The sequence below is a fragment of the Miniopterus natalensis genome, chromosome 4 (genome assembly GCF_054644295.1).
Source record: "Miniopterus natalensis isolate mMinNat1 chromosome 4, mMinNat1.hap1, whole genome shotgun sequence".
Taxonomy (NCBI): domain Eukaryota; kingdom Metazoa; phylum Chordata; class Mammalia; order Chiroptera; family Miniopteridae; genus Miniopterus; species Miniopterus natalensis.
The window spans coordinates 20128077-20153672 of record NC_142084.1 but is presented as its reverse complement, the minus strand read 5'-3'; the positions used below and the strand labels follow the sequence as shown (position 1 = coordinate 20153672).

General features: G+C 50.5%; 1 long non-coding RNA gene across 1 annotated transcript in view; it reads left to right on the top strand.

Annotated features, from left to right (window-relative positions):
- LOC107525377 (uncharacterized) overlaps positions 1-25596 on the top strand; it is a 256707-nt gene that overhangs the window by 169382 nt on the left and 61729 nt on the right. The window contains exons 5-7 of the long non-coding RNA XR_015714360.1: positions 17192-17434; positions 19773-19829; positions 20074-20159. This is a non-coding gene — a long non-coding RNA (uncharacterized LOC107525377). The remainder of the gene's footprint in view (positions 1-17191; positions 17435-19772; positions 19830-20073; positions 20160-25596) is intronic.

Here is a 25596-nt window from a genome sequence, read left to right as displayed (position 1 = left end):
TTATGAGGCCAACATAACTTTGCTACTAAAATCTAACAAAAATATTATGAAAGAAGAAACTCAAGACTAATATCCTTCTGAACATAAGCAAACAAAAATTCCTTAAGAAAATATAAGGAAATTGAATCCAGAAATATATATAAAAAGTATTATATATTATACCAATTGAGACTTACTTCAGGAATACAAGCTTGGTTTAACATTTAAAAATTAATCATTGTAACTCATTTATTAAAAGTACAAAGGAGAAAAACCAAATGATCATTTCAATAAATGTAGTGAAAGCATTTGACAAAAAGTCAACAACCATTTTTAATCAAAATTCTCAGAAAACTGGGAAGAGAAAGGGAATTTTTCTCAACTTTACTAAGGGCATCTGTGAAAAACCTGCAGCTAACTTCATACTTGATCATTAAAGGCCGAATACATTCTCACCACTTCTATTTAACATTGTACTGGATGTCCTAGCTAGTCAGATAAAGCAAGAAAAAGAAATTAAAGGTATATAATTAGAAAGAAAGAAATTTCTTTATTTGCAGGCAACATGTAAAAAACCCTGAAGAATCTACAGAAAAAAAACCCCTAGAGTTAATAAATAAATCTGGCAACATCATAGGATACAAGGTCAATATACGAAATCAATTGATGAGAAGCTTGTTTTACGACATGTTAAGTTTGAGATGAATTTAAAATCTAGGGTTCGAGAAAGAGGCCTAGTAGGGAGCTGTAAATACAGAAATAGATTTTATAAGATATTTAAAACATTTGGATGAATGAGATCGCCTAAGGAATAAAGATAGAGAGGGAATAAAAGAGGCCCAAGGACTGAGGGTATCTTTGTAAACAAACTCTTCTAAGTCCCACGTAGTTGCTCTTCCCCTGAGTCTAGATTGTGGTGAGGGGCTCATGGGACTTGGGCTGGGTGGAGATTCAACAGAAAGCAGTCCTTCCTCCAGGGGACTCTCATTTCAACAATTCGATAGGCTCCCTAAGGATGTTGGAAACCTATTGTCTGCACAGTAAATTTTCATTAATAATAACTGGCCCTCTGGTCAGTATTTGTGGTAACCTTGTTGTTCCCAGAGAGCGTTGGTCCTTTGTGGCCTGGGGAGGGGTCAGCTGAACCCCGGAGAGCATGAATCTTCTTTCCATTGATTGCTCAAGAGGAGGCATTTCTGGGATAAACTGCAGGGCTGTTTCTTTCTTCGGCTTTTCGCACTTTGGCATCTCATCTAGCCTATGTGCAGTGTTTGGCTCTGGGGCTCTGCAAAGACAGGAATGCTCCAATACATCACCATCATCGCTGTGCGGCCAGCCCCAGAGCTCTCGCCTTGACGTCTTGCTTCTGTTCCACCCTCAGATCTGGGAAGATAAAAACTTAGGGTATTTCACATGGCCTCAGGCTATTGATGACTATAAAATATGGAGCCAGATGGATTTACATTTTTTTTCTGAAGACAAAACATGGCTTGTCTGTGTGAAGATCTTATCTGTTTAATGAGCAGAGGCAGTATAATTAAAGCCTTTCTCCTGTGCTGTGGACGTGCCAAACCTACTGGAAAGTTTGCTTGGTTTTCATAAATCAAATTGGTTTGGACCCTCACGCACTTGTGGGTCAGTTCTGAAATCCATTAATGGGGGGTTGTCACAGTGGGGTTTGTTTTTTTCTTCTCATGGGAAAGTTGCCTTTGTTTAGAGAGAGGCTTTTTGGATGGTGCAGGCTGGCTGTGGCCGGATGGCCACTATCAAGGCAAAGGCCCGGAATGAAGGAGTGTTGCTCTCCGGTGGGAGGGGTGGGAGGTAGCAGGACTCTGGGAGTGAGCCCTTTGGCACGGGGCAAATTCTCCCGATCTGGGAGAGTCCAGGAGTGCCCAGCGTTAGCTAGCCCCTGACCAGCGAGCAGGGCCCAGACCACGCAGGGTGACTTTCTTGGCCCGGATGCCTGTACGAGGTCTTCAGCATGGTTCCTCAAAGAGCCTGGTAGGATTAGATACATTTGCGACTTGCATCCTCAACAAGCTGTTTGCAGTAAATGTGCTGGCTGCATTGCTTCCTTGGCTCTTGTTCATTGGTTTAATGATGTGTTATTTTTTTGGAAACAGTTCTTTCTCTGTTGGCTTGGAGGAGGAACCCAAGAGAAATATTGTGTTGGATTCTGTGCTAATCTTTCAGAACAACACGTGTGCAAGAGTGGTTTGGCCAAACCTGGCTAAAATCTCATAGAAACCCACAGCGAGGGCGACTGAGGATGGGATGAAAACTGTTGGCAGGCCCTGATGGTTCCAATGTGGCATCTGACGGGTACCTGCTCAGTAGGAGGGGGAAAAGAGCAGGGGGCCCAGATGGCATCCACAGAACTGAGCACGTCACTATGGCCTTTCCGACAGTGTCAGGAGACTGTCTGTACACCTGGGCTCCAAGGGAGGGGACCCAGGCCAGTGGGAGCCAGAGGGGACGGCACAGCTCGTCCTGAACGCACATGCACAGGCAGGGAAGGAGACAGGAACGGTCTGGGTGCACTGAGCGGGCTCATCTCCCATCACATGTATTAGCTGTCCCCTCGCCCGTCTGCGGCACGGAGTTGCTGGACACGATGTATTTTTCTGAGGCAGGTTCTTTTTACAGCCACAGCTGCTCAGCTGTGTTTCTGCATCGTTCCCCGGTAGGCGGTGGGGACACGACAGCAGCTGCAGCCTCCATGAGAATGAATCCCAGTTCCTTGTGCGTTTGTGGCCCTGCCCAATGTGGGGCCAAAAGCAGAGGCCCTTGAAGAGGTGACCAAGCTGAGTTTCTAGTCCCTTCTATGGTGATCGCCTCGGAATGTTGCTCAGCTGCTCCTACATGAAGAGCGTTGAAGCTGAGAGAGGGCGCGGGGCAAGAATGGATTCTCCCGGGCTTGGGGGGCAGGCGGAGAGAGCAGAGCGCCTGTGGCGGGGCTGCCGAGGCCCGGTCCCAGCAGCAGAGGCACCTCCCGGTGTAAGTGTCTCCGTGGGCTCGCGGCCCCGCAGTGCTGATGCGGGGCTGGCTAGCCCTCTGCTCCCGCTCAGCGCCGAGCCCAGGTCTCAGCCCGCGAAGCGTTCACTCTCCCCAGGGAAAAGGCCAGTCCTGTTCGGCCGGTGTAAATGGGTCGCCTGCTCAGGCTGGGAGCCCTGATCTTCCTGGGGGGGCTTCTATTCTTGACCTTGGGGAGCTTCCAGGCTGGGAAGCCAGCAACCTAGTTTACTCACCCAAGTTCTCAGAGTGGCATCCAACATGTGCTGGACTAGTAGATGCCAGGTACCGTCACATTCACATCCGTACTTAATGCTCGCGTGGCTCTACGTGTCTGACACTATTATCATCCCATTTTACAGATGAGGAGACTGGTGCCTAGAGACCATCCACCAGTAAATGGAAGAGCCAGAGGACTGACCTTAGAGAAAAGAGATATTCTAATCTAGCTTTTCTGATAAACAATTGATAGTACAAATAAAACTGTGCTCTGGAGGGCCACAGTGGTGGTTCTGATGGAGAGATTAAGGAAGGCTGTTCAGAAACCGCTCAGGATGCAGACTTTGGAAGACCAGTGGAATTTTAGCAAGTGCAGGTGGGGAGAAAGGAACCCCAGCAGAGGACCAGCCTTAGCAGAGGTGTCACCGTGTCAGGGCAAAGCGGGGCATGTCCAGGAGAAGTCTGGTGTGGTAGGAACCTGCCATTTTTGAGAGAAGGTGGTGGAAGATGACTCAGACAGCTGAGATTCTGGGGTCTGACTTTGTGAAGCAGAGTTTTGAGGATTTGGGGGTGGTGGAGACAACTCCAGGTGCACAGGTGGGCAGGGCCACCTGCCAATATTCATGAAAAAGCCAACATTTCTCCTGAGTGTCTGCACAGCTGCCACCATGCTGGAGGCTTTATATTCATTATCTCTAGTCTTTACCATGGCCCTGCAAAGCCGATCAGGGCACTAAATCTCAGAGAGGTTAAGTCACCTCCTCAAGGCCACCCAGCTAATGAATGATGGAACTATAAGTCAGACCCAGGTCTATGTGATTCCAAACCCATGCTCTTTGCACGACACATGAGGCATTTCACAGGAGATTAGAGGATGAAATGAAAATTGTTTTCCTGCTGATCCTCACTCCTGGGAGGCAGCTTGACCACGAGGCTATCACCCAGGGCTGAATTTACCTAGGGCCTTCCCTTGCCATAACTGTGGACGGAAAGGACTGGGAATACACTCAGGGGAAGGCACTCACTCGCCAGAGTGCAGTCTCTGAAAGGGAATAACTTGTATTTGAAGGCCTTTGGGATGCATGTTCCTGTCTCTTGCTCTATTGCCATTCTAAAACAGCTGGGGTCTCCGCAAGGCCTCCTCTGCCCTGCTCAGGTGCTCACCAGTTTGGAATAAAACCAACTCTCAGCCAACTAAATGGCAAACAGGACCCTTGCTGTGATTCCGTGGGTAAGGACTTGTGCACGTTTTCTTTTGCTTGTTTGCTTTTTTTTGTGTTGAGTTTTGAGTTTACAGATGTTAAGCCACAGCTGGTTTCCTCCTTTCCGTAAGGGCCTTTTGATAACCAGTCAACTGAGTTTTCCACTGTTATTTTTCACAGGTCTAATAGCTGTTGGCAACCACGTTGTGTTATTTTGTTCACATAATTATTCACTGAGCCTGAAATACCCCCAAGCGACCATCAGCATCTCAGCTGTGGCCTTGCTCAGAGGATGGAGTCACCACTAGGAAGTGGTTACAACCTTGATGATGGGGAACGTTTCCTAATGAGGTTGATTCAGCCGCTAAGAGCAAAGCCTGACACCTATGCTGAGTTCTAATTCATCCTGAGTTGCTATGACACAGTTGCCCCAAGTCTCCTGAGTTCCATCAGGTCTGTCTGTGATCATAACTTGTCTTAGAGAAGTGTCTTTAGGAAAGACAGGCCAGCCTGGTCTCCCTTGCTCATAATTGACATTGAGGACAGGGCAGGATCCACTGAGCCCCAGGAGGAATCCCCCTCTCTCCACCATGGGTTTGTTTGTTCTTCAGCAGCAACTCTTTGACCAGTAGCTGCTAAGAATCCATAGTTCCAGCACCAGGTAGAGCACAGATACTCAAAGAGAAAACTCTGGACTGTGACCTATTCTCTGACCACGTTGGCCAACAGGCTGGTTGGAGAGAGAGCTTGAACTTCTCCCCCTTCATCTCAGGACTTGAACAGTGATTCCTGGCAGTCAAATTCAGGTTAAGGGAGGGGCGCGGAGGGCAGGGGCTACTGAGTACCCCAGTGGGCACAGTCAGGCAGCGAGATGGAGGGCCTCGGGCTTAACCAGACACTTTGGAATAGCTGAAACTTTTCTGTTTGTGTGAAAGAAAGTCCTGGGAAGTGTTTTGAGTCTTGAAGAAGAAAAAAAAATCTTATATAAAGAAGGAAGAAAGAATTTTCCCTTGGTAAGCTTCGAGGACTGCGTTCCAAGGCCCTTGAGGAGGGAGTAGGAAGGAATTTAATTTCCCCCTGGAAGGATCTGCATGCTGCAGGGAGGGGTGGCGGCTCTCGCTGCTGACATTGCACGGGGGGGGGGGGGAGCCCCCTCTGACGGGCTCTGGACGGAGTTCAGAAGACTCGGCAAGTGTTTCAGGGGCCTTATGGCAAATCACTCATGCTTACTTGGATTCGGATTTCCACTTAGCGAGTTAATCCCACTGTCCTTCTAGATGTGGGGCTGTGCAGGTGGCTGCCCGGTCCCTGCTCCGCCAGTGCCGGTGACCTCTGAGCCGCCACCTGCTGCCTGCCTAGGCTCAGGCTGCCTGCAGATCCGGCCTCAGTTTCCTTGGCTGTAAAATGGAGATTTTCATTTCAGCCTCCGTGAAGTTTTGGGGAGGATTAAAATGAGATAATGCTTGGGAAAATACTGAGGCCCGTGACTGACACGCCGTCATCGCAATCAGTGGTTACTCTTTTTACATAAATGTTTTATTTTGGGATAATTTTAGATTTGCTAAAATTATTTGGGATAATTGTAGTATTTGCTAGTTAAGGAGTTATCTAATGCATTTTTTTCATTACAGTTTATATTCAATATTATTTTGTATTAGTTTCAGGTGTACAGCATAGTGATTAGACAACCATATACTTTACAAAGTGTTGTCCCCCCCCCCAGGTATTTTCAGTACCCACCTGGCTCTACCACCTCCCTGTTTCATGATCTGATCCAGAGCAGTGTATACATTTAGACTTATTTTTATTAGACTTTTCCTTTTGGTCTGTTGACTCCTTGAGATTAGCAGCAGCATCCTCTCTTACCTCAAACACAGCACAGTCACCCACCGAGCCAGGAACAACCAGAGTTTGGGAATGCTATCAATGGCTTTGCTCTAAAAATTTCTTGTCTAAAATCTCTGTGATTTGGGTAGACCATTAGGTGCCAAGGTGTCAGTCCTCAGAGTTCCACCAACCGTCAGCCTCCCCAGCCTCCCAGCTTATGGAGAATAGAGCCTAGGGCATGTGCAGAGGAGACCTTCAGGGCTTTGGGGTACAGGAGCAGGGGGTAGGGACCAGGAAGGCTCTGCATTGAGCCCATGGCTGGCAAGGGGTTGCCTTCTAGCTTCTAGAGGCTCCCAAGCCAACCTTGGCCCTCCATCCCATCCCAGGCCAGCACAGGGTCCAATGTATTCTGCAGAACAGGCCCTGTGGTAGGACGCCCCCTCCTCCCAGGTTTTGTTGAAACCTGACTCCTTCCAAGGCATAGGCCTTGGCCCTGCGGGCCCTGCTAGGAAGTCCCACTGTAGAGGTTTAGAAAGAGCTTTGCCCAATTTCCTGTCAGGACTTATGGTGGTGAAGAGGGTGGGTGGTGGCCCTGAGGTCTTAGGGCCTGCATGGTGTCTTCCGACCTCCTGCTAGACCCTTCCTCTCTGGCTTCAGGTGGGTCTTGTGGAGGATTCTGAGGGCTCTAAGAGATGGTTACCGACCCGAGATGAGGCATCTCAGCAGGGATCTCCATTCCTGGATCCATTGAGGTGTTTATAAAGGGCAGATGGTCCCCAAGCCCCAGGAGTGGAGAGTTTGACATGAAGACCTCCGCCCTTGCACTGGCTGGAGAGGACAGGTCCTTGGTTCTACATAAAAGTGTAAAACCATGCTGCACTCCGGGAGTTTTCGGGGCCTGTGCCTTGTTGTTACGCAGAAAACACAGAGACACTCTGAGTCCCAGGGCCCTCACATCAGGCAACCAGCCTGCCTGGTGCTGGGGGATGGCTGATGACTAAGAATTCCTTCTCCAAACCCTAAGCACATTAACATTTGAAACCTCAAATCAGTTTGTTCTCTTAAAAGCTAGAACCACATGCCTGGGGGCAGCGTGCTGGTGGGCTCAGATTTTTCACACGTGAAATGGGAGTGCAGGGCTGTGGAGACAGGAGTCCTGGGCTCCAGCCCCAGATACGCCACTAAGCGCCTCATGAGCTGGGCAGGCCCCTGCCCTCCCGGGGCCTCGGTTTCTCCAGCCATAATACAGGGACATTGGAGTCTTTCAGGGCCTTCCAGCTTTGAGGGTTTATGATTCTTGGGGGGATGGAGACTCTGAAGTTTACTGGTTTATAGGAAAGTTTATTTGGAATCCATGAGGGCCTATGATTGCTTGTAAATGTTTAAGATGTGTTTTTTAGTAAGTCTAAATACAGGCAAAAATGGAAAGAATGTAAACAGTTCTTGGGAAGAGCCTTTCTGCTGGAGCCTGTGGGTGAGGACTGCAGGAAGAGCTCGGGGAGGCAGAAAAAGGCAAAGGCAGGGTCTGGTCTTCCAGGGGCCACTGCCTGGGGGCCGGAGGCCTTCCCCATGGCTGCCCGGAGCTGGCACAAGCCAGCAGCCTCACGGCCCTTCTCTGTCATCTTCAGGTCCCTCCCAGGAGCAAGGGCTTGAAGCCTGCAGCCCTGACCTCCCAGCTCCCTTTGGAGAGAGTCCTGCGGACTCCCTGTGGCCAGCTTTGAGTTCTGCTTAGTGCCAAACAACTGGGCAGTGAGGTCCTCAACTAAAAATTTTTGGGAAAAGGGAGTATAGGTGATGGGGGCCAAACTCTGGCCTGTGACTAGCCCTCACCCTGGGGTGTGTGGCAACCACAGCATCCATGGAGCCACTAGGTGGAGGGCCTTCAGGTTTCTGGGATTAGATTGTTTTAGGACAGAGAAAGAGTTCTGTGGAAAAACACAAATTGGGAAGGAAAAAAAAAAAACACGCACAGAAAAACATTGCTGTAAATGGTCAACCTGGTTTCAATTGGCTGGGGACCCCTCTTGAGAAGGACATGAGTCCATAGGGCTTCATTCTTTCCTTCACTGAGTGTTTGTTGAATGTCCAGTAGGTACAGTGCTGGTGCCTGACTTGACGGTGGCTGGAGCCTGGCAGGAGAAGGAGCATAAAGAGGTGAACCGCAGATCAGGCAGTGGTCACAAGTGGCAGGCAGGCCCCTGATAATGATGGAGGGCTGACACAGTGGTCAGGGAAGACTTCTCTGCGGAGGTGATTTACTCTGAGACTTGAAGGGTTAGAGGAGCCAGTAAGGGCCAGGAGTCCGCAGCAAACACAACAGCATGGGGCTAAGACTCTAAAGCCAGACAGGGCTGGGCTGAGAGGGACTGTTGAACGAGTGGGGGGATGCAGGCACCAAGGACGCACATGTTGGGTTTGCTTGGCTGTGCACCCTGAGTAGGGGGTGTTTTGGCGGTAGGATGGTTGTGTGGGCAGGAAGAAGAGAACCGTTTGTGTGTACCCGCCAGTGTCCTAGGAGTGGACAAGCCTTGCCCACTCAACTAAGCACAACGCCCATGCAGCTAAATGCCAGACTCTTGACAAAGAAGCTGAAAGTCAGGGCTCCCAGAATTCATTCGAACACAGAGTGAATTCATGGGGCCTTTCCTACCTCCACCCACTGCCCTGCCAGTCACTGTCAGAGCTCATGCTCCTTTGTCCTGTTCTTGTGATTACTCATATTTCCTGTAGTCCCGTTGTTCCAGTTGGCCCATAATTGCTTGAGGAGAGAGTAGGCAGGCACTCCTCCTGAAGTATCCTTCTCCTGCCTTCCAGGGTCAGAAGGAAGCAGAGTGGGAAGAGGAACTTGACCCTGACACACAGCATGTACTTAATGCAACTCCTGGAAGTGCTGAGCAGGAGGAGGGTGAGGATGGGTGGGAAGGCAGGGCTTGAGAGAGCAGTGGTGGTCGCAGGAGGAAGCGAGGGTGCTACTCCTTTGCAGACTGTTGGGTGCACCCCTGTACCATCCTCCCAACCTTCCTGGTTACTAAGTCCCAGCTCCAGCACCAGCAACTCTGCGAAGTTTGTCCAGCTTCCGAGACCTTTCTAGGCCTTTGTCCTCTGAACGTGTGAGTCCCTGTGCCTACTTGGTTATCCGAGCCACACACTGTAGACCCTTGCTACTCAGTGTGGTCCATGGTTTGGCATCACTTGGAGTTGTTAGAAATACAGGGCCTCTGGGCCTTCCCTAAACCTTCCTATTCAGGATCTGCATTTTAAGAAGATCCCAAGGTGATTTCCATGCTCATTAGAGTATGAGAAGCAGGGCCACAGGCCTTCATCAGCTGCTGCCCCAGTTACTCTACTCTTCCGGGGGCGGGACTCTGCCCTCCTGGATGGGGTGGTGAGCTCCTAGGGGCGGTGCCCCGGCACCTCCTCTGGAAGTTGGGCTGAGAAGACTGCTGGACATCTAGACAGGGACTCAAGTTTGATTTGACTTATTTGGAGGAGGTGAGAGGTGAACCAAATAGAGAAGCAAGAGGCAGAAAAGAAGAGAACATTTATGAGCAGTTTATCCAGCGTCTCAGGAACCTTGGAGAAAGCTGTGGATCTCTTGGAATGTTCTTTGTCCAAGAAGTGTTTCACTTAGTGAGCCCTGAACTGCAATGTTTATGAAATCAAGGCCTTCGCTTGGAGATTTTGCAAGATTGAGGGTGTAGTGACCAGATATGACCACTCTTTTCCTGAACCCAAAGTCCCAGAGATCCCAGAGGGCTGTGTGCTTCTCTATTTCTCTTTCTAAAAGCCTGGCTCACAAAAGATAAAGGTCAGAGAAACCAAAATTTTGAACCAGCACCAAGATATGTGAAGAACCACTTCTCTCCTCCCCTCTCCTCTCCATCACCAGTACGCCAAGCTCACTTAGTCATGAGGATGGAGGGACTTTGCCAGTATCCAGGAGATCAGAGCTGCCGTGAGAGTGATTGAGGATGATGCTTCCTTCACATGGAGTGGAAGGAGCCTCCAGACACACAGTGAGTTCTCAGGAAAAGCTGGGGTCATGGGAGGCTGCGGCCTTGGAGAAGGAAGACTCCAGGACAAAGGATGAAGCCGGGGCTAAGTGTCAGCCAAATACTGATGGATTATAGCTGGAAAACTTTTCCATTCAAAGAAACTGATGGTTATTAAGCATCTACTGTTAGCCTGGCCCTGACCAGGTTCTGGGGAAGTGAGAGAAGGTGCTCAGTTCAGTGTCAGACCCACAGGAGTTGCTTTGTTAAGGTGTTTTGCTTAAAGTTAAACAGAACTGTGACCACTCAGCCAGCCCCTACCCTTGGGTTGAACTCATTACCTTATGGAGCTGGGGGAAGCTCACATTCTGCCTCCCACAGGCAGTCTTTCCTGATTACTCTAGCTCTATCTCCTGATGAAGAGCTATATCCGCTCAGTTTATACACACAGAATAATGTACTGTCATGTGGTGTCTGTTCCCTGCCTTCCTCTTTGACCCATCTCCTAGCAGTCCCCCAATGCCACTTATCAATTTATTGCCATTCAGCTCCAAAACCACCCTGTTTGGTCTGCTCTGTGATAATGGAGGTGGGTTTTCTAAATATTGTTCCTTTCTCATCTGGCATGATGCTAAGCCTTGTCAATAGAGGACATTGGAGGGACACTGGAGCAAGACTCAGTTGCAGCACCTTTTGTGAGATGACATCCTGAAAGGATAGGCTTCTGTCTTACAGGACGTAGTATCTACTTTGAACGAAAGACCATACTATGGTGCTGTCTCCCCACAGCCGGCATACATGGGTCTGGGAATCAAGGGCTATTAATGGGAGTTGCATCTCTTCCTATTATGCCCAATAATGCGTGCACGGAATATCCGCCTCCTGTCCAGGTATCCTTGAGCTCTGTTGGTTTGTAGGTTTTAGTTCCCAAGTGGGAAATCCTTCAAACAGAGGCTACAACTGTGATTCCATTAAATTGAAAGATGAGACTTGCCACTTGGAGCTTCCTTTTTTTTTTTTAAACATGTTTCTATTGATTTTTTTTTAGAGAGAGGAAGGGAGAGGGATAGAGAGATAGACCATCAATGAGAGAGAAACATCATCAACTGGCTGCCTCCTACATGCCCCCCTGGGGATCAAGCCCGCAACTTGGGCCTGCGCCCTGACCAGGAATCAAACCGTGACCTCTTGGTTCCTAGGCCGAAGCTTAACCACTGAGTACACCAGCTGGGTGCCACCTGGGTGCCACTAAACCAACAAAAAGAAGTTATTCTACTACCTGGAGTGCGTGATCCTGATTACCAAGGGGTAATTGGGTTGCAGCTACACAATAGAGGAAAGGAAGATGATTTCTGGAGTGCAGGGGACTCTATGGTGCACCCCTTAGTACTTCCATGCCCAGTCGTATAGGCATGTCGAAAACTACAGCAACCAAAACACAGGCAGGCGACTGAGAACTCCGACTCTTCAGGAATTAAGGTTTCAGTCACTTTAGCAGCTGAAGACCCCCAGGCAGCCGAGTCCTGACTGAGCTGGGCCTCGAGGAACAGCTCGTGGAGGAAGGAAGCCAGAGATTTCCACTGGGACCTCGAGACCAGGAACAGAACAGCGGACTGTGCTAGCTGTGCAGATTTCTCTCATTTATTTGACATATGTGTTTATTTTTATATGCTAATTAATTCTCCTTTCCATTTTACCTTCGATACAGTTGTTAGAAGTTAACTTTACATTTAGTCTTTAGGTAGCAGATTATTCACCGGGTGGGTGATGGACTCGAGGGGTAATTGATAGAGCTACAGAGCAGATACAATGACTGCAGGGACTGTGTGTCTCTTCGTTTGGGACAGTGTGAGGAATTCCTCACTTGGAGGATAGCTGTATCTTATTAGGTGAAATATAGCCGTTTTGTTGTTATGCAGAAGTTCAAATGTGCCTGAAGGTGTGCATACGGAAACTGGGTGGCCACAGGGGTGGACTGTGCCGGTTATTAAATGCATTGCTTCTCAGCTCCAAATTCACCCTTCTTTGCCAGCTCTGTCAGAGTGGAGGTGGGCACGGGCTTTGCAAATGCTTTTCCTTTGCCAGCGGGCATAATGTTCAGTCTGATCCCTAGAGAACGCTGAAGGGACATGGAGGAGGAAGAGATGTCTTCCTCCAGGTTCCCGTGTGTCTCACTCGCCAGGCTCCTAAAGATTGCGCTTTCTCCAGAACTCAGCCCCGCAAAGGTTGGCTCCTTGGGCCCCTGGCTCCGCAGGCATGCTGCAGTCAGAGGCGCCTAGAGGCCAGCATCTTCTCCTGGCATCCTCTCCAGCTCTGTCATAGTGGTTTCTACCAGCGAGGCGCCTTTACAGGAACAGTCTTCCCGACATCCTCCCAGATAACTCTGCAGCGAGTGTTGGGGTGTGGCACCTCCCTGAGCTCTGAGGATGGCACCCAAGAACAGAAATTAATACATTGGATGGAAGACAAGGTACAAAGTTCCTCCATAGGTGGAATGAAAGATTTCTTTTGGGAGAAAGAGCAAGTGCAATTGTGGAAGCTGGCGAAGAAGTCAGTGCAGCCCGGCCGGCGTGGCTCAGCGGTTGAGCATCGACCTAGGATCCAGGAGATGGAGATTCAATTACCGGTCAGGGCACATGCCCGGGTTGCGGGCTCAATCCCCAGTGAGGGACGTGCAGGAGGCAGCCGATCAATGACTGTCTCTTATCATTGATGTTTCTCTCTCTCTCCCTTCCTCTCTCTGAAATCAATAAAGATATATTAAATAAATTAAAAAAAGAAGTCAATGAAAAGCTATTTTCTCTGCATCTCAGGGTGGAATTGAAGGTGCTATAGGTCGCAGAGCTGGGGCTCAAGAAGAAACGCTGGACATGAAGTGGGGACAGCAAGGACAAGTGAACCTGTGTGTGGTGGTTAATTTTATGTCAACTTGGCTAAGCTGCAGCAGCCACTTATTTAACCGGACACTAATCTGGATGCAGTTAGCATCTATAAGCGGTTGACTTCAAGTAAAAGAGGTTACCTTTGATAATGTGGGTGGGCCTTGTGCAATCTACTGAAGGCCGTAAGAGAAAAAACTGAGATTTCCCAAAGAAGAAATTCTGCCTGCAGACTGCAGTGCCCAGCCCTGCCTGAGTCTCCAGCGCTCTCACATGGCCCGCGGAGCTCAGCCTGCCCCGCTCCCGCGTGTGTTCTCGCGGCGCCGACGGAGCACAGGGCTTGGCCCAGAGTGGATGCTCGATAAATATTTCCTGTCTGGAAACGACAACCATCTGTCGGAGTCAGTGTGAACAGAGCTCTGCCTTGGGGCAGGGGCGGAAGCTGAGGGACCAGGAGGGCCTTTCCTGTCCTTAGATCCTATGACAGTGAGTGGGAAGCTCTCCAGGTCGAGAATAGGTTGTTGGGAGGCAAAGTGGGAAGGAAATCTGAGATCTATAAAGTAGAATATGAAAATTTAGGAGGAGTGCTGGAAGGGGTGCAGCTTAGGGGAGAGATTCAGAAACTTCAGCTTTGCTGGAGCGCTTGCTGCAGGTGAGGACTCATGTTGGCTGTTCTGATGGGTCAGGCACTTGCTTAGAGCTTCACATATATTAACTCATATCACAGCTACCCCTCGAGACAGGTTCTATTATGATCCCCATCTCACAGATGGGAAAAGGGAGGAACAAAGAGGGTAAGTAGCTGGAAAAAGATCCATTTCGCCTCGTGGGTGCACGTCCCCTCAGCAAAGGGAAGCGGGCCCTTTGTCGATCGTGTGTAATTCCAGCCCACATCCCACTTGTGCTTTCAGGAGTTTGCCAAGAAAACCCTGTGAGGCCGAGTGAGTCCCTTTCCTCCCCGGGACCCTGGTATGCTCCTCAGCCCTGGTGGTCTTCAGTGTGGGGACAGATTTCTGTGCAAATATTTTCGCTCAATGCTGCAGAGCTGGCTTTGTGGCTACATGTGCGATTCATAAAGTTTGCATTTTCCACAGGACTTGGTTTCCAGAGCATTTTGGCCTGAGCTCTGCAAGCTTTCAAGAATTTCAGCAGAGAAACGCTGTCCACAGATCGCTCAGCCTCGTACATCCTTCCCACGGCTGTGAAGTCTGGCACGGGGCTCTATTATCGCTCTGGGAGCGGGTTTGGAGTTTTATTTTATTAATATTATTCTTTTTGCAAGGATTTGGAGGGGAGGGGATCTGGACCAGCACCGTTTTCTCCAGGCCATCATTATCCCCTGCCGACATCCGCGTTTGGCCTCTTTCTGTCACTTTTTGCCTCGTTTGCCACGTTGACACAGGTCTTCTGTATCCTGAGGGCTGGTCCATGTAGTGAATGGAAATGAGCATGTCTGTAGGTGAAGGAATATGCTTACAGCCTATAAATTTGCAAATTTACTATAAATTTGCAACCACTGTATTAGTTGGGCTCCAGGTCGGGCAGCAATGCTAATTCTGTGCCTGTGCCCAGCTTGGGCATCAGATTGTTGCTAAGGCTGAGAGCGCTGGGTCCTGGGGCCTGCCCCCCCACCCCCCATAGCTGTTCCTCTCAGAGGTCTGCTATCTTCCTGCCATGCTCCCAGGACACTGGGCCTTGCCAATCATGGAACCCCCAGGCCACCATCTTCTTGTTCTGAGGCCACCCCCTCTCAGTTATGGGGTTGTATCGTGTCCCCTCCAAAACGGATACATTGAAATCCTGTACCTCAGGACGTGGACGTGACCTCATCTGGAAATGGGGTCACTGCAGATGCAGTTGTTTACATTAAGATGAGGTCAAACTGGAGTAGGTGGGCCCCTAGAAGAGAAAGGAGACAGGGACAAGCAGGGGGAAAGCTATGTGGCGACAAAGACAAAGACAGAGACTGGAGTTAGACGGCTACAAGCCAAAGAACACCCAAGATCACTGTTACCAGCAAACCACCAGCTGCTAGCAAGAGGCAGGAAGGATTTCCCTACAGATTTCAGAGGGAATAGAGTCCTGCTGACACCTTGATTTCGGACTTCTAGCTTCCAGAACAGTGAGATACTGAATTTCTGTTGTTTTAAGCCACCCAGTGCGTGGCACTTTGTTACAGCAGTCACAGGAGCTCCGTGCCATCCTCCATGTAGGGTCAGCAACTGTCCCGTCCCTCAAACACATGTCCACACTCCACCCTCCCAGGGGGTCCAACATACCCCTCCTCAGTGGGCACGTGGACTCATTTTGGCGGTGGATGCCCTTTTCAGAGAGGGAGTACTGCAAAGGCCTTAGCGGAACTACATTGTATGAGCAGGTGACCAGGGCTGGTGAAAACGCATGAACTTCCCTTTTGGTTTACTCTTCCCCTGTAGAGACCCAGCTGAGACCCCGGCTTGATCAAAGACATTTTTCAGAATGCTGACGGAGCAGGGCTCTCGGTGGGAAATGCAAGACTCGGGACAGTCAAATGTTTGTGAAATGCAAACTCTTTTGTATTTTCATGGCACATGACAGCCATAATCAGGGCATGAGCTCTGGGATAAAGAAAACCACCAGTCAGCTCCCTTGTCCTTTGTGTGTGCAGAGAATAGGTTGGGATATTATTTCACCTAGCCTCGGGCCCTGTGGGCTCTGGGTGTGTAGCTCTGAGTTTTGGTCTTTCTCTCCTTGGTGCCCTTTCCAGAAAGTTTCAGCCTTAAATGTCTCAAACACCCTTGGCAATAAGGCTACATGTGCTGTCGCCTTTCAGACTTTCAGACTGGCTCCAACACGTATGGGCTTAGCCCTGGGCTGCATGTCTGTTTCCGCTCCATGAACTGGGGTGAACACAGGGAGGGCACAGGCCGAGAAGAGACGAGGCCTTCAGGCTCTGGAGAAAGAGAGGAATTCCTCCAGAATGGCCAGTGGGCCACACAAGTTATGATCAAAGAGCAAAGCTATAATCAAGAGAAGCAGGACCGAGCCTCAGTTCTGAGATTCAGGTTAGACCGTCAGTCTTGCAAGAACTGTTGATTGAGTAGCTACTATGTGCCAGGGGCCGTGTTCCGAGAAGAGTGACGAACAAGGCTGACTGAAGTCCCTGCCCTCTGCACTTACATTCAAGTGCATTGTCACAAGAGAATAAGCAGTGGGACAAGGCAGGAGGTCCTGTGCTGGAAGGATTCGGAACCAGCTGGGGGCAGAGTGCTCTGGGTCAGGACAAGTGACTCGCGACAGACACTGCTGCTGGCGTGTGTTCACGGAGGGGTGGTGTCAGGCCACTGGAGTGGAGCTCAAGGCCTCTGTGCAGACTAGATAGTGGCTGTGGTGGATCTCATCAGGCACATATTGGTCAGTCTTCTGGGTGTTTCTTGTAGTGGGGATGGAATTAATAAAATCTTCCGTTAGACAGCATCTTCCAATGAGATCTGAAGGAGAAGGAGACACATAAATAGAAAGAGGAGGGGTGCAAAGAAGAGAGGCTGAGCCCGGCTGGTTGGGCATCAACCTGTGAACCAGGAGGTCACGGTTTGATTCCCCCGTCAGGGCACGTGCCTGGGTTTCAGGCTCGATCCCCAGCAGGGGGCGTGCAGGAGGCAGCGAACAGTGACTCTCATCACTGATGTTTCTAGCTCTCTCTCTCTCTCTCCCCCTTCTTCTCTCTGAGATCAATAAAAATATATAAAGAAAAACATAAAAGAGGAAGAGAGGCTGATACTGGCTTCCTGGCTGCCATTCCACAAAGACCTCAGTCCCCAGCCTGGCAGAGCAGGGCCTCTCCCTGGGTGCCTGGGGAATGATCACTCACACAAAGGCCTGTCTTTTCAGTTGCCACAAAGCACAGGCGCTATGGGGTGGCTTCCTGGGGTCTCCTATGCAGGTTTCTGTATTGGGATGTCTGAGACAATTCGAGTGCTGGCTTCTGGCAGAGGTCACTGTGGGAAACATCCATCACAGACCGGCGTGCAATGACTGGGAGTGGGGCGTCCCCATGTGGGCGCTCTCAATCCTCATTTTAGGGTTCCCTGTACCCCAACAGGCCCTACTGTGTTCTGCATGAAGAGCTGCTGACTGTGTATCTGGTGTGGACGCCCTAAGGAGGAGTGTCCTGGTTTATGCCACAAGCAGGCTGCTGTGGGCAACAGCCGGTGACGGAATGCACTAGCCGGATGAACCAGCCTCTAGCGAAGCACTGTCTTCACTGCAGAACCTCCCAGTCTTTTACAAAAACACCTAATTCAGGTGACTTGAACCAACCTCTGGCTTCAACCAGAAATATAAGGTATGCAACACACACACACACACACACTCACTCACCAGCTTTGGGGCTCACCACTGGCTGTGCGGTTTTGCAGGCTGTCACACCAGATAATTGTCTTCCTAAGACCTTCTGTGACGAGCAGGATTCTGGTCTGGCTCTTTGCTCTTCGAAGTCAACTCCAGCAAAGAGGATACTCTTCCCATCCTGCTGCAAGCCAGGAATGGTTTCCCCACGCTGGAGCCCTCATGTTCTGTTCTTTTCTATCAATACTGCTTTCTTAGGTATTTCCTTCCAAATGGCTCACAGGTGTTTGCGGGAGGTGTGCGTGTGTGTTGTAAGCTGGGATTCTGGAGCTAAGGAGAACTACGTGCTGAAGCACAAATGGTTTTGGTATATAGCTGCGCCGCTTGGTGCTCGTCACCTCCCCTCGCTCGCTCCTCAGACCTTTAATTGTGTATTTTTTAATCGGAACACGCTTCTGGTCCAGATGCATGAAATTTAACTTTGACTAATCCAGCAGGGTCTTAAACTTGGAAATTTTTAGTTATGGAGGACTTTTTTAAGTTTAATTTTTTAAAATATGTTTTTATTGATTTCAGAGAGAGGAGGGGAGGGGGAGAGAGAGAGAGAAACATCGATGAGGGAGAAACATCCATCCGCTGGCTCCTACACGCATCCTGCTGGGGATCGAACCTGCAACCCGGGCATGTGCCTGGACCGGGAATGGAACCAGCAACCTCCCGGTGCCTGGAATGATGCTCAACCAACTGAGCCACACTGGCCGGGCAAGAAGGATTTTTTTTTTTTTTAAGTGAAAAGGTTTTTGAGAGTCACATGCCGTTGTAAGAAATAGTACAGAGAGATCCTCTTGGAGCTTAACCCAGTTTTCCCCAGTGATAACATCTTGCAAAACCATAGTATAATATCACAGCCAGGATATGGACAGTGGTGCAGTGGGGTACGGAACAGCGACCCCACCCTCCACCCCCACCCAGCTCCATCCTAGCCCCCAGCAGTCGCTACTCGGTTCTTCAGTTCCGTCATTTTGAAAGACACGGTTTTTATCAGGCCACTCTTGGTGAAGTTGACCCACTAGTGTCCGAAGCCCTCTGCCATCGGACCAGACATGAAGCTAAAGGCTCGCGCCCACGCTCTGCAGTCAGCACTGTGCTCTGGCCGCTAGTAGCGCCGGCTCCACTGGCGGAATTCCACCCACAGGCATTACTGGCCAAGTGACCTAAATAAGACAAGTTACCTAAGCTTCACAGACTCAGTGGGTGAGGCATCAGCTGAGTTAATAGATCCAAGTACTGGGGACAGTGCTTCTCAATGTTAATGTCACATGCAGCACCTGGGTCCGGCGATGGGCCCGAGAGCCCACATTCCTCACAAGCTCCCACGTAATGCTGATGCCGCTGGTCCTCAGACCACACTCGTGGCAGAGACTCAGAGGAGAGCCTGGTGCAGAGTCAGCGCTTGAGAGTTGCTGCTTGTTCCTCTGCTGTGAGTCTGGAGCCATGTCGGCTGGAGCCTGGAGCAGTGAGCCAGAGCTTCAGGGTTCGGAGCCCAGGGTGCCCCTCGCTCTGCCAGTCCCATGCCAGCCTGGGCCCGGGAATGGGGCCGATGGTCCGCCCTCGCAGAAACGGGTTCTGTGGGTGTGGGTGTGCCGCGGGCCCACCCCCCACCCCTGGGCGGCTGCCTGTAGGAGGAGGCAGCCTGGGAGTCCCGTTTGCAGAAACGCAGCTCCCGCCGCCTGCTCCCCTCCTCACATGGGCACGCGGGTGGGGGGAGGAAAGCAGGGCCTCTGGTGCCTAGGTGGCTGCAAGCAGCGCCAAGCTGCCGAAGGTTGACTTGCCCTTAATACATCAGGGACAAAATGGGAGTGAGCTGTGTCCCGGGAGCAGCCCTAAACGTCCCGGGGGTCTCTGTGCTGCGGTTACAGTTCGGAGCCCGCAGCCTTGGGGAAGGGGAGCAGGCGGGGATGTTTCTGCCCACGGCAAGCTGAAAGGCCACCTTCAGGCATTAAATCCCACGTGTGATGCAGCCTGGTTGCAAAAATGCAAACAGCACATGAGTACATGAAGTCGCAAGTGTCACCCCCCTTTCCTTCCCTTTCCCCATGGTCCTCTCAGCTAAAACGATTCCTGTGCGTCTTCCCAGCACTATTTCTGCGGCGCAGTGTCGAGTCCTGTGCACATCGCCTCATGACTTCACCTTGCGCTTCCCGCTTCACAATGAGCCCCGACCCTTCTCTCCCTTTCAACAGCTGTGCAGGGCATTGCGGACATACCCCAGGACCCGTAAGTCGTGCTCTCCCCTGATGAACATTTAATTTACCTCTACATTTTTAACTTTACAGGTTGCAATGAACATTCTCTAGGACAGGTGCCTGCAAGTGGACTTGCTAGAGCGAAGGGTAAGTGCGTTTATAGTTCTGATAGGTGCTGACCCCTCAAAAGATCATATCTTCTATTTACCTTCCACTTAGAGTGTGTGCGTGTCCACTCGACACATCCCTGCTACTGCAGGGTATTATGAAGCTTTTCATTTTTGTCAGTCTGCTGAGGGGGAAGACAATGCCTTGTGCTTGCTTCAAGTTGCATTTCTCTAATCACTGGAGAAGCTGAGCATCCCTTCCAATGTTCATTTGCCACCTGCAGCTCATGAAGACAGGTTTCTAGCAGCCCCCTGGCCGCCAGCTCAGCTTGGCCCTGAGGACGCACCACGGAGGACCTCGCTGGAGGAGGTAAGTCGTGTTTATTTGTTTACGTAAAGACTGAGCTGCAGAAGCGGTCACTGCAGTCCCCAGAGGGCCTGCAGCTCGTGTTGGAAGGAGGAAGAAAGCTTCCTGTGACACCAGACTCTTTCTGTTCTGGGAACTGTTCATTGTCATTCTGTGTCTGCGACCGTGCAGCTCCGGCCAGCCCACCGCTGTCCCACAAGAGGGCCATTCATGGACCCGCATAGTCCCGAGGCAGAGTGACGTGGCCAATGGGAAGAGCCTGGCACTGGGCCAGGAGACCCAAGTTCAGGTCCCAGCTCTCTCTGTGAGGGGCACGAGTGGCACTCCCCTGGCTCTCCTCTTTACCGTCTTCGCACCCTGTCCTGAGGCCTCACTGAACCCTTGGCCTCTGTGGCACTGTTTTCGCCAGCCCCTGTGACCACTCTTTTACTCTGTCCTTGAAGGGTCCTCGTCTGGGTGTCCTCTCTGTCCTTCTCTGCACGTCCAGTTCCCCAACAGCACCCACAGTGCCAGCTGGTTCCCAGGCAAGAGCTCTCTCCTGGGCCTCGGCTCACGCCCCCTGCCTGTGCAGCAATGTCGCCTGGTGCTCTGTTCCCAGGAACGCTCACTATGTCCACACCCGCACGCGTTTCCCCCTAAAGCTTCTCCTGTGTGCCATGTCTTAGTGAATGGTGTTGACTAGTCACTCGAGCCAAAGACCTCAAGAGTCAGCCGTGGGGTCCTCTATCTCCGTTGCTGGAAACTTTTCCATGACTCCGCCTTGCCCACTGAATGCAATCTGGGCTCTTTGGATTTTTTTCCCTAATTCAACTTCTTCTTTTCCTCCACTGGTTTCCCTGCATCTGTCCTACATTCAAGTCAAACTGAGCTACTTACAATTACTCAAATAATTATGCACTGTCTGGTCTCTGCACCTAGAGAGCAGGAGTTTTCAACCTTGGCACTATGACATTTTGAGTCAGAAAATTCTTTGTTGTTGGGCCTCTCCTGTAGGATATGTAGCAGCATCCCTGGCCTCTACCCAGTAGCATCACCTCCCCAGTCATGACAATTAAAAATGTCTCCAGGCATTGTCTCAAGTTCCCCTGGAAGACAAAATTGCCTCCTGTTGAGAACCACTGATCTAGATTCACATTGTATCATCTGCATGGAAAGCCCTCTCCCACATCTCCCCACCCCTAATTTGTAATTTAGTGACAAATTCAAAAGAGCAAATTTATAGAAAAGTATACAGTATGATTGTTGTGTGTGCCAGTCGGTGAGGACTGGAATAGACTATGCAAAGACCAATGTAGTTATATAAGTTGTGTTTCCTTGGGCTACTCTTGTGGGTGGTTAAAAACTTGGCTACTTTTTATAGAATCAACCTGCACTTGGCTGTCTCTCGCCTCCACCTGCTACTATAAGATGCTGACCCAGAAATTCCTGGGAGCACTTGGTCTCCGTGGCTTCACAGAAGAATCCCACGATAGGCGTTGCCTCTCCCAAGGAACCTCCCACAGCCTCCGACAGCCGTCAGGCTGTGTGAGGCCCGCCCACTGAAAATGGGGCACTGCCCAGCGCCGAGGCTCTCCACCAGGAGCGCCGATCCCTGGGGTTCCCAAGCGGCCCTTCGTCTGCGGGAACCCTCACGGTGCCGCTGCATCTTTGCGTTCTCTGCGGGAGTACGGATGTGTGACTTTAGCGAACCTGCTCTGTGCTGCTTAGAGGGGTGTCCGTGGCAGGCTTGGGCTGGGACCCAATCCTGCCCCCAAGGGGCAGATGCTGCGGCAGACTCATCATTCTGACACCTCAGCCTTGCTGCTGATGCGGGTGCCCTGCCTGATGCTCCTGGCGCCTGTTCCCCCAGCTCTCCGGACTCGTCTGAGTGCCAGTGATGAGCATGGACCAGTCTGCAGGGGATACTCTCCTGCAATCAGAATTGGGATTATGACTTTTTTTTTAATCAAATTTTCTTAAACACTCTTATTGTTATTTTTTTAAACATCTGATCCATCTTCAAGTTCTGCCTCTAAGACGTCTGAGCTTCCTTCCATTAGGCTCCCAATAGGATGGGATGTGAGCTCTCACTCTCCTTCAAGTTCCCACAACTTGACCCTAAGGATGCTTCTCTGTAGTGGGTCATTTGGGTACTTTTCTCTCCAGCTCGAAGACGCATACCCCTTGAAGACTCAGTGCCTTAAGCCCACCGTGGGCGCCAGCACTGGTTGGTGAGGCTCCAGCTCTGTGGACTCCATGGGTGCCTAATGTTCATCATGTGCTATGAACTGGGCACAGAGGCCAACTGTAGCTGACACAAGGTCCTTCCTTGAGACATTCAGGACATAGAGATCTTGGACCCTCTCTGCCATGATTTCATTGAGACCTCAGCCAGTTCTCATAACTCCTCCATCTCAGTGTCCCACCCACAACAGGGGGAACAGCCCCTATCCCGGGCCCTGGCAAGACTCTGTATTTAAGTGCACTGAACCACTGAGAAGGAAACTTCTCCACTTATTCAGGGCTATTTTCAGTAACCTGTGCATTTTAGACCAGGAAATAGTGGTGTGGTTTTTCAGTAAAATACCCCAGTGGTCGCCTGTCTTCAGATGTCTTTCACATCAAGAGCTCATGTTCAGGAAGGACTCAGCAGGTTGGAAGTGAGGATTGAAATCCAACTCCAGTCACTCCTGGCCTAGGGCCCCCTGCTCCTCAGATGTTTTTCTGCAGCTCTAGAGAACTGCTGGGAGCAGGGACCAACCTACAGCCGTGACCGAAAACCGGGGCCCTTACTCGGGGACACGGGGGCCCTGGGGAGGTTCAGGAAGAGAGTTGACTTCAGGAGCCCTGCTGAGAGTTGTGAGGATCTGGGGATTGTAGGTGCTGCTTATTAGGGAAAGGAAAGTGGTTTCCCTGCCCCCCTTGCTGATTTTGGAGGAGCAAAGGTGGAGAGGGCGGTGGCCACAGTGAAGGAAAAAAGGAGTTTGGATGGAAGGTGTAGCTATAACTATGCCTTCTCATCCAGAATTTCAGGAATAAGGTTTGTCATAAGTGGATTCCCCAGAAAATATAATATCAGCCCTGTGAGCAGATTCTGAAAAAGTATAATGATTTGGGAAGGGAATCTCTCTAACGTGTGTTGCGCCTTGTCTGGCTCCTTAAAATCGGTACGTGGAACAGCATTTCCTCTTCTGGATTTCAGCAAGTGGCCTGTCACTTGCACCCTGAGCTTTGGCCAGTCTCGTGGGCTCTGAAACACGCCCCAGGCTTTCCCATCTGTGAGCCCTGGCGCCCTTGTCTCTACGTGTCCGTGTCCTGTGCGTGCGTCCCCACCTGTTGGTTGTAAAAGCGCTGTGCGTGGCGTCCAGCTCACAGGAGCGCCGAGTGAACCTCTTTGAATGAGTGACTTAGGGCCATAAAACCCCTGCCATTAGGAAGTTCTGTCCAGTTGGCAAAGCACTTTCAATGTCTTTTTGGAAACAGTATGTCCTCAGGAGCGTCCGTGAGTGGAAAGTCCTGTTCATTCATGACTCACTCCACAAACATTTCACTGCCTCCTCCTTTGTCCCAACACAATGCCGGCATCAGAGGCATAAAGATGAATCAGACCCGGTTCCTTCCCCAAGGAATAAAGGTTAATAAAAAGAAAGTGGGCACAATTCACTCTGGCGAATACTCTGCTGGGGTGTGGCCCGCGTGCCGCGGAGCACAGGGAAGGGGCGGCTCTCCCACGCCTCACGGCCCAAGACAAAGGAACTTTTAACATTCTCTCTGTGTCCACCGTCCTTCTTTTTCCTCATGGTCACTTCTGGATGGTACACCTGGTACACATGCCTGCCTCCTTACGGCAGTGGGTTGCAACCCCCCCCCCCCCCCGGCTGCACACTGCAGGCACCCAGGAATCCGCTGCATCCCCGCTGTGTCCCTGCTCGGACTCTGATCTAAGCAGCCAGCGAGCTGGTGCTGATCTGCAGCCAGGGTCTGGAACGGGCCACCCTGAACCTACAGATTCTGACAAGGCCTGGGGCCGGCCCTCGTCTCGCCCGTAGGCTTAAGTGCATGGGCTTTGTGACAGCTTTTTCCTGAGCACGGAATCCATTTTTAAATCTCTGGGGTGTGAAGACACAGTCCTGGCTCCTCTGCAGTTACAATGGCCAGTGGAAGGATCCAAAGGTGAAGCAACTCAGCCCTAAGAACGGCCCACCCACACTCCAAGATGTCTTAACACCTCCCAAGCAGTCACAGTGGTGGTTGAGGTTATTGCTAATCAGGCGTTTAAAAGCTCAGCTAATTAATGTTGGCGCAAAGGAGTCAGGAATTTTATCATAATGGCCAAATCATCAAAACTCAGAAGTTTATAGACTGAGAAGCTCCAAACAATTAAACGCAACAGGTCTGTTGTGAGCATCACCTGTGTGAAGAGAGAGTCAGAGAGTCTATGGTCTGAAAACTGAATATGAGCTGTTTAGACACCCAGAAAAGTTAAATATAAACTGACATTGTAAAATATACCTAGGAGAGCGAAGTTACCAAAGTAGTGACAATCTGTTACCTTCTAATTTCTGTAAGGTCTTCTCTCAAAAAAACCAGCCTGGTCAGGCTCCGGCTCCATCCCCCTGCCAGTGATGTGAATCCATCTAGCAGCCACCTGATGCCCTGTGACACGCTCTTGCCAGATCATTTCAGCCAATTGGCAGATGTTTATTGAGCACCTACTAGGGGCCTGGCATAGAGAGGCTCGGCCACAGATAAACACAGATGTTGTCCTTGAGGCACCCTAACATATGGAGAGTGAAATCATAACCCAGGAGATAGCTCCCAGCTGCCTCCACCAGCCCATAAGCTCACTCCGAGCAGCAAACGGGCTGAAGATCAATGAGGCAGGAAGTGCTTAGGGCTCCGTTTTCTGAGCCTGAGCGCAGGGTAATTCACCTTCCTCGCCTTCATCCAGGAACAGGTAATGAAAAAATTTAAAAAAGCGATTAATACAACAGGTCTGTTGTGAGCATCATCTGTGTGAGGAGAGAGTCAGAGGTGAAATACTCCAGGAAGTCACTGCTCGGTGTTAGAGGAAAGCCAGGGCTTGGGTTGTTCTACTGTAAAATAATAATAATAATAATAATAATAATAATAATAATAATAATAATAATAATCATGGCAGCTACTCTTTGGTGAGTGCTCAGTGTGTGCTAGGCATAGGGCTAAATTCGTCATGTACGTATAATCACACCATCTATGGTGTCAGCACCCAGTGTCATCATTCCACCTTGGAGAAAACCGAGGCCGTGAGAGGTCAGCCGTCAAAGAGCCCGTCAGGGGATCACACGACCTTGAGGAGCCTTCCTGAGATCCAAGTCCAGGCCTATCTTGTCCAGAGCCTGAGCATTCAACCTCTGTTGTGCATCCTAAGAAGCAAAGGATAAAAGAGATTCTTTGGGGCTGGAGTGGGGAGAGGACACTT